At 41.4% G+C, this 14,463-nt stretch overlaps 1 pseudogene across 1 annotated transcript; it reads right to left on the reverse strand.

Moving 5' to 3' along the window:
• Window positions 1-214: 214 nt before the first annotated feature.
• LOC110522707 (unconventional myosin-Vc-like) lies at window positions 215-12,900 on the reverse strand (annotated as a pseudogene). Its single transcript, XR_016495560.1, has 17 exons — window positions 12,864-12,900; window positions 12,219-12,373; window positions 11,492-11,663; window positions 9,656-9,800; window positions 9,234-9,390; window positions 8,808-8,951; window positions 8,481-8,562; window positions 8,168-8,275; window positions 6,977-7,083; window positions 6,378-6,643; window positions 6,161-6,230; window positions 3,277-3,427; window positions 2,889-3,076; window positions 2,476-2,573; window positions 1,555-1,726; window positions 1,272-1,352; window positions 215-1,118 (listed from the first exon to the last, which is right to left on the reverse strand). The product of XR_016495560.1 is annotated as an unconventional myosin-Vc-like (transcript).
• Between the last annotated feature and the right edge of the window lie 1,563 nt (window positions 12,901-14,463).

Consider the following 14,463-nt stretch of genomic DNA (forward strand, 5'->3'; position numbering starts at 1 on the left):
AAAAAAAACAACACAGTTCACATTCGTCATCTCATCTGAACTGAGAAAGTAAGGTTTCTCGTTATACTGCCGAGCAGTAGAAAAATCACTCCGCAACAGCATCTGCATTTTTGCTGTACATCGGACATTCGTCAGGAGTCATCTTAATATTTCTATCAAACTGTATGACAAGTGTAAATCAAAACACGCATTCGTTTAAAAGGATCTTTGGTTATTTGGATTCATAATTACTGTGATGATTGTAAAAGGTTGGTTTTAGAGCAGCGTCCCTGGAGCCAATGTGCTTCTACATCTGCATTGCTTTTGCTGTTTGGGGGTTTTAGACTGGGTTTCTGTACAGCACTTTGTGACATCGGCTGATGTAAGAAGAGCTTCATAAATACATTTGATTGATTGATTGGTTAGGAGTGCCTTGCTCAAGGACACAATGGCAGTCGGAGCCACCTGAGACTCTAGTAGAAAGCGGCAACTTCCTCTTCTGACAGCTTTTCCCCTGTCATCACTGGGATTAAAAACCAGCCACCTTTAGGTTACTGGACCGCTTCTCTAGTCAGGGGTCAGAGGTTAGATCCTGGTGAGGAAGCCCAGTCTGAGGCAGGATGGTATCTCCAGTAGCTCCAGGGCCTGAGAGGATGGGGTGAATGGGTCAGAGGTCAGGGGTTAGATCCTGGTGAGGAAGCCCAGTCTGAGGCTAGATGGTATCTCCAGTAGCTCCAGGGCCTGAGAGGACGGGGTGAATGGGTCAGAGGTCAGGGGTTAGATCCTGGTGAGGAAGCCCAGTCTGAGGCTGGATGGTATCTGCAGTAGCTCCAGGGCCTGAGAGGACAGGGTGAAGGGGTCAGAGGTCAGGGGTTAGAGGTTAGATCCTGGTGAGGAAGTCCAGTCTGAGGCTGGATGGTATCTCCAGTAGCTCCAGGGCCTGAGAGGACACGGTGAAGGGGTCAGAGGTCAGGGGTTAGAGGTTAGATCCTGGTGAGGAAGCCCAGTCTGAGGCTGGATGGTATCTCCAGTAGCTCCAGGGCCTGAGAGGACAGGGTGAAGGGGAAGGTGACTTGGAAACGATACTGGGTATCCAGCATCAGCTGGGAGGATCCCCCCTCACGGTCTTGGAGCAAGCCCTAGGGACAAGGGAAATAAATTACTTTCATAGATGTAGTTCATGGAGACGTTGTGATTCAAATGAAATCATTTCTAGTAATTCAAATGTGATAATAATTCAAACTGTGTAAAAAGCAGGTGCTCCTGATCCTTGTCGTAGGATCGAGATTTACCTGAATTTTGCGGACGAACAACGGTGCCACCCTTTTCTCAAAATCATCAGTGGGCGTGTAAGAGTTCAAAATCTTGACAATCTAGAACAGGGCGGTAAACAAGATTCATTTAAACATGCTTTTGAATACATTTCAGCAGATGCTCTTATCCAGAGCGACTTACAGGAGCAATTAGGGTTAAGTGCCTTGCTCAAGGGCACATCGGCAGTTTTTTTTCTAGGGGATTTGAACCAGCGATCTGGCACAACGCACGTCACCGCTAGGCTACCTGCCGCTTCAGTACCTGTACAGGGCTGAGTTCTGAGCATTGCTCTGTGATGTCTTTGATGTCGTCATCAGTGGTCTTGCTGACCTGCAGCAGCCAGGCAGCCTGACACAGAGGCTTCAGAGTAGCCATGGTACCCTGCACTAGGTCCTTCTCCTTTAGCCACGCCTCCAGGTGACTTATGTTACACCTGAAAAACACAGACAGGTAACTGATGTTACACCTGGAAAACACAGACAGGTAACTGATGTTACACCTGGACACATGTTGTTACGTTACCTAACACACAGACAGGTAACTGAAACATGTTGTTATGTTACCTAACACACAGACAGGTAACTGAAACATGTTGTTATGTTACCTAACACACAGACAGGTAACTGAAACGTTGTTATTATGTTACCTAACACACAGACAGGTAAATGAAACGTTGTTATTATGTTACCTAACACACAGACAGGTAACTGAAACGTTGTTATTATGTTACCTAACACATATTGTAGGAACTTCTCTCTCCCTTCCTGGTTCTCTCTCCCTTCCTGGTTCTCTCTCCCTCCCTGGTTCTCTCTCCCTCTCTGGTTCTCTCTCCCTCTCTGGTTCTCTCTCCCTCTCTGGTTCTCTCTCCCTCTCTGGTTCTCTCTCCCTCTCTGGTTCTCTCTCCCTCTCTGGTTCTCTCTCCCTCTCTGGTTCTCTCTCCCTCTCTGGTTCTCTCTCCCTCTCTGGTTCTCTCTTCCTCCCTGGTTCTCTCTCCCTCCCTGGTTCTCTCTTCCTCTCTGGTTCTCTCTTCCTCCCTGGTTCTCTCTCCCTCCCTGGTTCTCTCTTCCTCTCCGGTTCTCTCTTCCTCCCTGATTCTCTCTTCCTTACTGGTTCTCTCTTTCCTTCCTCTCTTCTTGTTCAACACACACACACACACGGATACACACACACTCTGTCCCCTACCTGATCTGCATGCCCTTCCTACAGGAGCACATGTCTTTGCGTAGCAGGAGGTTGTTGAGTGTGTCCGCACCCACCAGGAAGAAGGTCTGTTTCACAGCCTGTTGGACAACACACATACACACAGTTAGATGAGTTTAATATAAACTGGAAATGACACAGGTCCAAGAATCAATTCCTGTGAAACACCACAATTGATCCCAAGAGGGAGTTTACTCCTTTCCTTTCCAGATACACACACACACACACACACACACACACAAACAAACAAAGACACACACAAACATACACACACACTGACCCCCCCACCCCTACTTGTCTGACCCCCATCAACACTAGTCTGAACCGCCCCCCCCCCACCTGTCTGACCCCATCCTCATCTGACCTTCGACCCCAGGTCTGACCCCCCCCCCTACCTGTCTGACCAGCCCCTCCTCCATGCCGTGCTGACTCATAGTGCTGTGGTACAGACTGAGCTGCTGGAGGAGAGAGTAGATGGTGCAGACCTCCTGGTCCTCATAGATGCTGCTGGAACGCTTACGGAAACCTGTAGGCTTCATACTAGAGATGTCCTGGAGACTCTCGTGCTCCAGCATACAGGGAACTGGAGGAAAACAGAGACGCGTAAACACACTCATTACATAGAACAGGTATGAATAGACGAATGATTGAAACACTTTATTTATGACCTTTAAATATAATCATCTTGAGGATAGAAATAATTTATTGTAAACAGATATTTAATGGATTGGAAAGTGACTACACATCAATGTATATCATGTTATCTTATGAGAGAAAACCTACCGATCATAGGCATAAGAGCCTTCTCCATAACAGATATAAACTGGTGGTAGATACGGATGGCCAGATCACTGAAGATCTGTCTATGTTCAGACAAGTCAAAGTTCTGCAAGCAGTTCTTCTTCTGACGCGGAGAGTTCTGTTTCATAAACTCCTACGACAGAATGTACAAAGAATAAATAACATCAGTTACAAAATGGAAAGATGGAGAAGAAGAAGGTATATATTTACAGTGCCTTGCGAAAGTATTCGGCCCCCTTGAACTTTGTGACCTTTTGCCACATTTCAGGCTTCAAACAAAGATATAAAACTGTATTTTTTTGTGAAGAATCAACAACAAGTGGGACACAATCATGAAGTGGAACGACATTTATTGGATATTTCAAACTTTTTTAACAAATCAAAAACTGAAAAATTGGGCGTGCAAAATTATTCAGCCCCTTTACTTTCAGTGCAGCAAACTCTCTCCAGAAGTTCAGTGAGGATCTCTGAATGATCCAATGTTGACCTAAATGACTAATGATGATAAATACAATCCACCTGTGTGTAATCAAGTCTCCGTATAAATGCACCTGCACTGTGATAGTCTCAGAGGTCCGTTAAAAGCGCAGAGAGCATCATGAAGAACAAGGAACACACCAGGCAGGTCCGAGATACTGTTGTGAAGATGTTTAAAGCCGGATTTGGATACAAAAAGATTTCCCAAGCTTTAAACATCCCAAGGAGCACTGTGAAAGCGATAATATTGAAATGGAAGGAGTATCAGACCACTGCAAATCTACCAAGACCTGGCCGTCCCTCTAAACTTTCAGCTCATACAAGGTGAAGACTGATCAGAGATGCAGCCAAGAGGCCCATGATCACTCTGGATGAACTGCAGAGATCTACAGCTGAGGTGGGAGACTCTGTCCATAGGACAACAATCAGTCGTATATTGCACAAATCTGGCCTTTATGGAAGAGTGGCAAGAAGAAAGCCATTTCTTAAAGATATCCATAAAAAGTGTTGTTTAAAGTTTGCCACAAGCCACCTGGGAGACACACCAAACATGTGGAAGAAGGTGCTCTGGTCAGATGAAACCAAATTTGAACTTTTTGGCAACAATGCAAAATGTTATGTTTGGCGTAAAAGCAACACAGCTGAACACACCATCCCCACTGTCAAACATGGTGGTGGCAGCATCATGGTTTGGGCCTGCTTTTTTTCAGCAGGGACAGGGAAGATGGTTAAAATTGATGGGAAGATGGATGGAGCCAAATACAGGACCATTCTGGAAGAAAACCTGATGGAGTCTGCAAAAGACCTGAGACTGGGACGGAGATTTGTCTTCCAACAAGACAATGATCCAAAACATAAAGCAAAATCTACAATGGAATGGTTCAAAAATAAACATATCCAGGTGTTAGAATGGCCAAGTCAAAGTCCAGACCTGAATCCAATCGAGAATCTGTGGAAAGAACTGAAAACTGCTGTTCACAAATGCTCTCCATCCAACCTCACTGAGCTCGAGCTGTTTTGCAAGGAGGAATGGGAAAAAATGTCAGTCTCTCGATGTGCAAAACTGATAGAGACATACCCCAAGCGACTTACAGCTGTAATCGCAGCAAAAGGTGGCGCTACAAAGTATTAACTTAAGGGGACTGAATAATTTTGCACGCCCAATTTTTCAGTTTTTGAATTGTTAAAAAAGTTTGAAATATCCAATAAATGTCGTTCCACTTCATGATTGTGTCCAACTTGTTGTTGATTCTTCACAAAAACATACAGTTTTATATCTTTATGTTTGAAGCCTGAAATGTGGCAAAAGGTTGCAAAGTTCAAGGGGGCCGAATACTTTCGCAAGGCACTGTACCTAGTTGGACTTGGACTTGTTTAGGTTACATACCTAGTTGGACTTGGACTTGGTGAGGTTACATACCTAGTTGGACTTGGACTTGGTGAGGTTACATACCTAGTTGGACTTGGACTTGGTGAGGTTACATACCTAGTGGGACTTGGTGAGGTTACATACCTAGTTGGACTTGGTGAGGTTACATACCTAGTTGGACTTGGTGAGGTTACATACCTAGTTGGACTTGGACTTGGTGAGGTTACATACCTAGTGGGACTTGGTGAGGTTACATACCTAATTGGACTTGGTGAGGTTACATACCTAGTTGGACTTGGACTTGGTGAGGTTACATACCTAGTTGGACTTGGTGAGGTTACATACCTAGTTGGACTTGGTGAGGTTACATACCTAGTTGGACTTGGTGATGTTACATACCAAGTTGGACTTGGACTTGGTGAGGTTACATACCTAGTTGGACTTGGTGAGGTTACATACCTAGTTGGACTTGGTGAGGTTACATACCTAGTTGGACTTGGACTTGGTGAGGTTACATACCTAGTGGGACTTGGTGAGGTTACATACCTAGTTGGACTTGGTGAGGTTACATACCTAGTTGGACTTGGACTTGGTGAGGTTACATACCTAGTTGGACTTGGTGAGGTTACATACCTAGTTGGACTTGGTGAGGTTACATACCTAGTTGGACTTGGTGATGTTACATACCAAGTTGGACTTGGACTTGGTGAGGTTACATACCTAGTTGGACTTGGTGAGGTTACATACCTAGTTGGACTTGGTGAGGTTACATACCTAGTTGGACTTGGACTTGGTGAGGTTACATACCTAGTGGGACTTGGTGAGGTTACATACCTAGTTGGACTTGGTGAGGTTACATACCTAGTTGGACTTGGACTTGGTGAGGTTACATACCTAGTTGGACTTGGTGAGGTTACATACCTAGTTGGACTTGGTGAGGTTACATACCTAGTTGGACTTGGTGATGTTACATACCAAGTTGGACTTGGACTTGGTGAGGTTACATACCTAGTTGGATTGTTGCTGAAGCTTCTCATTGGCATAGTTGATGCAAAACTGTTCAAAACTGTTGATGTCAAATGTTTCAAACCTGAGAGGGGAAAAAATAGCCAAAAAGAACGGACATGTTTTTTTCTTCCATGTTTAATATATTTTTGAAGAAGTTTTTACTTGTGTAGTTGAATATACAAACAACTAAACAACTGAACTCTACAGTAATGTCATGAATCCAAATTACCCATAGATGTCCAGTACTCCTATGAAGGAGTGCTGTTTCCCTGGCACCTGCAGGGCTGCATTGATCTTCTGGATGACGCAGTCGAACAGGTGGGCATAGATCTGCTTGGCGAGGGCATCTCTGGAGTTCACAGCGCGTTCACTGGGCACCGGCTTCACCACCGTCTCTGCCACCATGGCTATCCTGCGATGGCACAGCCAACGGGTAACACCATCAGGACTGACCCCGAGAAGGTCACAGAAAGCAGCTAGGTGTTGATCACTGGACTGGAGGGAGGGAGGGAGACACCATTGTAAGTACAACCCATATTTATGTTTATTTATTTCCCCTTTTGTACTTTAACTATTTGCACATTGTTACAACACTGTATATAGACATAACATGACATTTGAAATGTCTTTTTTTTTAGTGTAATGTTTACTGTTAATTTGTATTGTTTATTTCACTCTTGCTTATTATCTACATCACTTGCTTAGGCAATGTTAACATATGTTACCCATGCCAATAAAGCCCTTAAATTGAATTTTGAGTGAGTGAGTGAGTGAGTGAGTGAGTGAGTGAGTGAGTGAGTGAGAGAGAGAAATCTGAGTACTGCTTACACTAACTGATGATCTGTCTGATCCAACGTTTCTGATCTCCACATTCCCCAGGTGTAGAATTCCAGCCAGCACCTTGAACACATCCGACTGGAAGTCCTCCGTTAACCCTACAGGGAGGACAGAGGACAGGGAGTGAGACAGTATCCTGTACCTACCTACATAAGGACATAACACATTCATAAGCAGTACATAAGGATTCGATAAAACACTTGTGTAGCAACCACATGTTATGAATGTGCCCTTATGTAGCAACCACATGTTATGAATGTGTCCTTATGTTGTATGCTGTACATACAGTGGAGTAAAGTACTTAAGTATAAATACTTTAAAGTACTACTTAAGTAATTTTTTTTAGGTATCTGTACTTTACTATTTATATTTGTTTTAAACTTTTACTTTTACTTCACTACATTCCTAAAGAAAATAATGTACTTTTTACTCCATACATTTTCGCTGACACCCCAAAAGTACTCGTTACATTTTGAATGCTTAGCAGGACAGGAAAATGGTCCAATTCACACACTCATCAAGAAAACATCCCTGGTCATCCCTACAGCCTCTGATCTGGCAGACTCACTAAACAGAGAACATCCCTGGTCATCCCTACTGCCTCTGATCTGGCAGACTCACTAAACAGAGAACATCCCTGGTCAACCCTACTGCCTCTGATCTGGAGGACTCACTAAACAGAGAACATCCCTGGTCAACCCTACTGCCTCTGATCTGGCAGACTCACTAAACAGAGAACATCCCTGGTCAACCCTACTGCCTCTGATCTGGCAGACTCACTAAACACAAATGCTTCGTTTATAGATTATGTCTGAGTGCTTTTTCCTGGCTGCCTGTAAATGTAAATAAGACATTCTGCTGTCTGGTTTGTTTAATATAAGGAATTTGAAATCATTTATACTTTTGCTTTTACCTTTGATTCTTAAGTATACTTTAGCAAATACATTATATTTTGATACTTAACTATATTTAAAACCAAATACTTTTAGACTTTTACTCAAATACTATTTAACTGGGTGACTTTTACTTTTAGTACATTTCTATTAACGTATCTTAACTTTTACTTTTACTCAATTGGGTACTTTTTCCACCACTGTGTATACATACGTCTAATAAAATAAAACTTGCTTCACACAGCAGTATGTTGACCTAAAGAGTGATGAACAAAGTGATGACTCTTACCCAACAGCGAGAAGGTCCTGCGTGTCTCTTCCATGTCCTTCCTGTCGTCCACCCCCTCGATACCCGTCTCCCCGCCCATGCAGGTGTACCTTAACTCATCTGCACTCACTAGACACACAATAAGAATTTGTCCTTAACTGACTCGCCTGGTTCTATAAAGATTAAATAAATAAGATGGTAACATTCGTGGACTATTTGTGGTTGTGTGATGCGCCTATCGTGTAAATACAGTAAAAGTGGACTGTTCCTTCCTTCTCCAGTCACTACACAGGTCTAACCCTCAATTAGAAAAGAATGGTTAAACGAAACTCACACAATCTCAGGCTCTTGAACTCAGACTGCTCTGCACAGGCACACATCTGGTAGAAGATGTGGTAGTTTCTCTCGTTCTCTGACTGAAAAGTAAAATGTAGTATTACTGTATAATGGCCTGGTCCCAGATCTGTTCGCGTTGTCTTGACAACTCCTATTGTCGTTGTCGTGGCAAGGAGATGGCAAGACAACACAAACGGATCTGGAATCTAGAATGATTCCCTGAAGCCTTCATGATTTCAACCATGACCCAACTATATGGTAGCTAACAACACGCTCTACGTTATAGACCACATACAATCAGAGAATCAAGTATGTGACGTATGACCTGGGAAACCACTCTAGATTTCTCCATGAGATACGTCCTCATGTTGGCACCGATGATCTGATATCTCCTGTCGAAGCTGATCTCTGTGTACTTCCCAAAGCGACTGCTGTTGTCGTTCCTGGTCGTCTTGGCATTTCCAATAGCCTGACAACAACAACAACAAAAATAAACACAGGTCACATACGTAGTTGAATGATAATCAACACACATTGTAGATTAAGACTTATGGGAAGTACGGTGGCTGATGAGGCCAATCTGTACCTCGTACACTCTGTGGCACACTGGACATGATCTGTCCGATAATCACGTTAGACCTGTGAGCCTTTTCTTTTCTTTATCGACAGATTGTCAAATCCACAGATGACCTAAAAATGACTCATTGACATACTGTGAGGTTACATGTAAAAGTGGACTCCAAAAACATACCTCAGTTATTGGGTTGGATGCCAGAACTTTGTCTTCCACGTGTGTTTTGCTGCTAGACTTGCTGACCATAGCGATGTACCTCATGACTTACCTAGCAGACACGGTCTTGCCGGCTCCAGACTCACCACTCACTATAACAGACTGGTTCTTATTGTTCCTGAGAAAGAAAAATGTATGTATCTGAGTAGGAATGTATAGAATAGTCACACTCGTTGCTTCTCATTTGCGTAACATTGGACAGTTGATCTCATTTTAAGGAGAAGTTCTATTGACAGATAGGCCCAAAGGGCTGAAATCTATGACGGTAAGATAGATTGGGGTGGGGGCTCAGGGATTGTCTCCAGGAGCATGGCGTTGGAGCACGGCATCACTACCACAAAACCAGCCCCCCCCCCCCCAAGGACAGTCTGCCTCATTCTTACCTGGCCATCTGTTTGTAAGCCTCCTCTGCCACAGCGAATATGTGAGGATCCATAGCTCCCATGTTCTGTCCAGAGTACGCCTGAATGACTGCATCTCCATAGATGTGAAGCTGCTTGTATGGGTTAACAGCCACCAGGATGATTCCTGTAAGGGAGTGAAGGAAACCATCAGGACACACAGTACAGTCAGAGTTATCCTACTTGCTTTCACATAGTATGCTTCTAATATAGAATATAACCTGTTGTATTCGGCTCATGTGACAAATACAATTTGATTTGACAGAATATAATAGAATATAACAAAATATTATATAATAGGATAGAATAGAATATGATAAAATACAATAGAATAGAATAGAATACAACAGAATATAATTCAATAGAATACAAAAGGATGCAATACAATAGAATACAATAGGATACAACAGAATATAATACAATAGAATACAACAGAATATAATTCAATAGAATACAAAAGGATGCAATACAATAGAATACAATAGGATACAACAGAATATAATACAATACAATACAATAGGATACAACAGAATATAATACAATATAATACAATAGAATATAAGAGAATATAATATAATACAATAGAATAGAACAGAATACAAGATAAGATAATACAATAGAATAGAATACAATAGGATACAACAGAATAGAATACAATAGAATAGACTAGACTAGAATTCAATAGAATACAATAGAATAGGATACAACAGAATAGAATACAATAGAATAGACTAGAATTCAATAGAATACAATAGAATAGAATTCAATGGAATACAATACAATACAATACATTAGAACACATTATATGATAGAATAGAATACAACAGAATATAATAGAATATAAGATAATAGAATAGCATATAATAAAATACGATAGAATACAAATCAAAATCAAATCAAATGTATTTATATAGCCCTTCTTACATCAGCTGGTATCTCAAAGTGCTGTACAGAGACCCAGCCTAAAACTTCAAACAGCAAGCAATGCAGGTGTAGAAGCACGGTGGCTAGGAAAAACTCCCTAGAAAGGCCAAAACCTAGGAAGACACCTAGAGACGAACCAGGCTATGAGGGGTGGCCAGTCCTCTTCTGGCTGTGCCGGGTGGAGATTATAACAGAACATGGCCAAGATGTTCAAATGTTCATAAATGACCAACATGGTCAAGTAATAATAATCACAGTAGGTGTCGAGAGGGTGCAACAAGTCAGCACGTCAAGAGTAAATGTCAGTTGGCTTTTCATAGTCGACCATTGAGAGTATCTCTACCGCTCCTGCTGTCTCTAGAGAGTTACAATACAATAGAATACAATACAATATAATAGAATACAATAAAATAGAATACCATATAACACAATAAAATAGAATACAATAGAATACAATATAATAGAATACAATAAAATAGAATACCATATAACAATAAAATAGAATACAATAGAATACAATATAATAGAATACAATAAAATAGAATACCATATAACACAATAAAATATAATAGAATAGAATACAATATAATAGAATACAATAAAATAGAATACCATATAACACAATAAAATATAATAGAATAGAATACAATATAATAGAATACAATAAAATAGAATACCATATAACACTATAAAATATAATACAATACAATACAATAGCTGTATACTATTTTTCACGACTCGGCATGGACATTTCACACAAACGCCAAACCACAACTCATCACCCAGACATTACATTTCCAGTTCCGTGTCTACGTTCAGTAAAGAGAGCAGACAAACAGTAAAACAACAAAGATGTCCCATTAGACAGCTGGGGAAACGTTTCCTTTTTAGTACCACAGTAGCTGTAGATAACGTTGGACTCCACGAAGCGCACTTTGAGATTGTGTAGTACGGCAGGCTCGTGGAGATAGCTGAGAGCTGTCAGATCATTCTCTCCCACCAGGATATCGGGGTTGCGGAGATGAGGGAGCTGAGGACTGGATTTGTCCAGGGGGTACACCATCTCCTACAGAGGAAAAAAAAAACAGTGTGATACTGGCGATGTAAAGGCTCTATGGACAGTTTCCCAGACATAGACTAAGCCTGGTCTTGGACTAAAAGAAAATATGTTGAACTGCAGACTTTTAGGCCTTTCACAATTCCTATTCTTGTCACTGACAGATAGAAGATGAGTAAAAGTAATGAGTTCAGAGATAAATGAAAGATTCTCCCAATAAATGAATTATAATGCAAGAGTATATCGCCATTCTGACTGATACTGCACATACAGTACAGTGCAGACAGAGAACTGTATAGTCTACAGCTTCATAGTCTCTGTGTTCACTACTTACAGTGCAGACAGAGAACTGTATAGTCTACAGCTTCATAGTCTCTGTGTTCAGTACTTACAGTGCAGACAGAGAACTGTATAGTCTATAGTTTATAGTCTCTGTGTTCAGTACTTACAGTGCAGACAGAGAACTGTATAGCCTACAGCTTCATAGTCTCTGTGTTCAGTACTTACAGTGCAAACAGAGACCTGTATAGTCTATAGTTTATAGTCTCTGTGTTCAGTACTTACAGTGCCATCATCAAGCTGCAGTTCTAAAGCCTCATCTCCAGGTTTGAAGTCTCTCAGTATCTCTGCTGACTTCCAGACATGCTCTGCATCCGGTATCCACACTCTGTTGTACTGAAGGAGCAAATTAATGAATGCATGAATTTGTATTTCTATGTCTTGTCACATTTATGTCACCCCTTCCCTTTCATTTACTAAAGACAGTTACAGTAGCCATTCCCTTTCATTTACTAAAGACAGTTACAGTAGCCTACAAACGGGCTACTTTATGTAACACCATCTGTGTCATGTATTAGTTGAAATGCATTTGCAATGTATTATTTTCAAAGATGTCCAACAAAGAGAAGTCTGAAGCTAATTTACCATAATAATTCTCCCATGGTTGACGTGACGTCATCATTACAGTGTGTACCGTACCATACGTCAATTGTAAAGGAATTCATGCGGGTTTAATTAATTGTCATCGTGAAGAATTCAAAAATGCTGGCCATTCATTCGTTTAACAAACGCTCAACCGAAAGCAGAGTACAGTGTAAAAATGGATCTGTCACCATTTTGAGCAGGTGTGTCAACAAAGCGATAGAGATTCTGTAGGAAGATTGAATGAGTTAAAAACGTTATCACTTTTTTTCCCTATAATTTCCTCACCTTCGTATAGAGTTCCGACAAAGCCATGGTAACGCATAACAATCCGTGCTTTTAGCCTACAACATATGTATTTACAGTCAAGTGCGAATCGATACTGTACATCCCCTTATTATCAACATGAGGTTCCTTATGTCCGCAACATATTGAAGCCCAGCTTTTGCGCCAGTGCAGAACGATTTGTGAAAGTAGACAACTTCCCCAGGTGTTTGTCTTCACCTGTGAGGTGGACTTTGTCTTCCTCGTCCCGCCCATCAATCTTATGACAGCAGCTTTACAGGCGTGTTCATTTGAACAAGGACTCAAGACGATAATATAAACAGGATACATTATACCTCCGCAAGGATGATTCTACGGCGCATACGCCTTGCGTTTACTCAGGGCATGGGATACAGACGCAAATGTAGCCTATATTTCTCCCAAACTTTTTCATAGTACGTGGTTGTGTGATATTAATCCATCACGCGTGTCTCATGCTCCAATTTTAAAAAGTTGGTCTCAGTATTTATAGCACATTTATTTAAATTGTATTTCCAAATACCTTTCACCATATTTTATTCCAGCACAATATAAAGGTGCATGAGAAAGCACTGTTTGTGGTGACGTGTCATTTTTAAAAACCTTTGAGTCAGTTAAAGAACAAACTCTTATTTTCAATGACGGTCTGGGAACAGTGCTGCCTTGATCAGGGCAGAAGGACAGATTTGTACGTTGTCAGCTCGGGGATTCGAACTTATAACCTTCCGGTTATTAGTCCAACGCTCTAACCACGAGGCTACCTGCCGCATGGTCACCAAACAAACACTTCTGACGAGTCCCGTAGAGCAAAATGGAAAACACCCATCGTGTTCGTATAGAGTAGTCATATTAGAGTAGTCATATTAGTAGGCCAAACCATTCGGGTGATACAGACGTTTTCTTTTTTTAGGGGGGGGGGGGGTCAAAAAAAAAAGTGTAAACTAGCCATTTATTTCCCTTTATAGTTTATTTGTCAAAGCATGACCTTCATCACATACTAATTATTTTCCAACGGTTGCTTTTTTTGTGTCAGCAATTAGACATTGATCTAGTTACCCCCTAGTACCCTAAAATTGTCAGCAAGACGCATCAATTAATGTAGGCCTAATCAATAGCTAAACGTCATTATTATTTTAGTTTTTTCCATTCAACAAATGGCGCATGTATACATGCAGTTTGGATGCTGGAATTGTTTTGGAGTAGACGAACATGCACAGGTAGTCTACTTTTTGAAGTGATTTGGATGAAAATCCTATTAAAATATCATAACTGGTTGTGGTCATTAAAATGTAATTATTTTTTACCGTTTAAATTCCGTCTTATTATTAGGCCCAGAAAAAAAATGAAGTGCACGCGACAGCCCCGAACATCATGGTGTAATTCGCACTCTTGCTTGCTAATGTCTGTATAAACCCTTTATAGGCTACTTGCTCAGCCCATAAATGACTGCAGGGACTGTGAAGAGGGACACACACAGGTACAGACACACGCACCACTCAACACACGCACTCTACACACACGTACACGTGGATTTTGCGTTGTAAATATGTGGTAGTAGCACACACATGTTTTGTTATTGTATATA

Source organism: Oncorhynchus mykiss, chromosome 4 (genome assembly GCF_057628025.1).
Source record: "Oncorhynchus mykiss isolate SJ-2025 chromosome 4, ASM5762802v1, whole genome shotgun sequence".
Taxonomy (NCBI): Eukaryota; Metazoa; Chordata; class Actinopteri; order Salmoniformes; family Salmonidae; genus Oncorhynchus; species Oncorhynchus mykiss.